Source organism: Nomia melanderi, unplaced genomic scaffold, assembly GCF_051020985.1.
Source record: "Nomia melanderi isolate GNS246 unplaced genomic scaffold, iyNomMela1 scaffold0014, whole genome shotgun sequence".
Classification (NCBI taxonomy): domain Eukaryota; kingdom Metazoa; phylum Arthropoda; class Insecta; order Hymenoptera; family Halictidae; genus Nomia; species Nomia melanderi.
In genome coordinates, this window is record NW_027475130.1 from 3,540,186 (window position 1) to 3,541,140 (window position 955).

The following is a 955-nucleotide window of genomic DNA, read 5'->3' on the forward strand; positions in this document are numbered from 1 at the left end:
CGCTTGAATCTGTGCAGCGGGATCGACCTCGGACCACCAAGGGCCGAGAAAATCACAGTCTCATGGGGCCGGACTGTCAGGGTCAGGGAAAAATCCAATATATATCTGGTGATATCTCGGGTGCTATTAGAGATAGGGAAATAAACCAAAGTAAATTGTCTGTAGGAGGCCCTGGCGCATGAATCTGTGCAGGGTGATCGACCTCGGACCACCAGGGGCCGAGAAAACTACCGTCTCATGGGGCCGGACACTCAGGGTCAGGGAAAAATCCAATATATATCTGGTGATATCTCGGGTGCTATGAGAGATAGCGCAATAATCCAAAGTGAATTATCTGCAGGAGGCCCTGGCGCATGAATCTGTGCAGCGGGAATGAACTCGGACCACCAGGGGCCGAGAAAACCACCGTCTCATAGGGCCGGACACTCAGGGTCAGGGAAAAATCCAATATATATCTGGTGATATCTCGGGTGCTATTACAGATAGCGCAATAAATCAAAGTGCATTGTCTGTAGGAGGCCCTGGCACATGAATCTGGGCAGCGGAAACGACCTCGGACCACCAGGGGCCGAGAAAATTACAGATTTTCGGTATCCGTCACCAAATGTCATGTAAAAATCCAGCATATATCTGGTGATATCTCGGGTTCTATTACAGATAGCACCATAAATCAAAGTGCGTTGTCTGCAGGAGGCCCTCGCGCATGATTCTGTGCAGCAGGAACGACCTCGGCCCTCCAGTGGCCGAGAAACTTACAAATATTCGGTGTCCGTCACCCAAAGTCATGCAAAAATCCAGTATATATACGGTGCTTTCTCGGGTGCTATTACAGATAGCGCAATAAATCAAAGTGCATTGTCTGTAGGAGGCCCTGGCGCATGAGTCTGTTCAGCGGGAACGACCTCGGACCACCAGGGGCCGAGAAAACCACCGACACATGGGGCCGGACACTCAG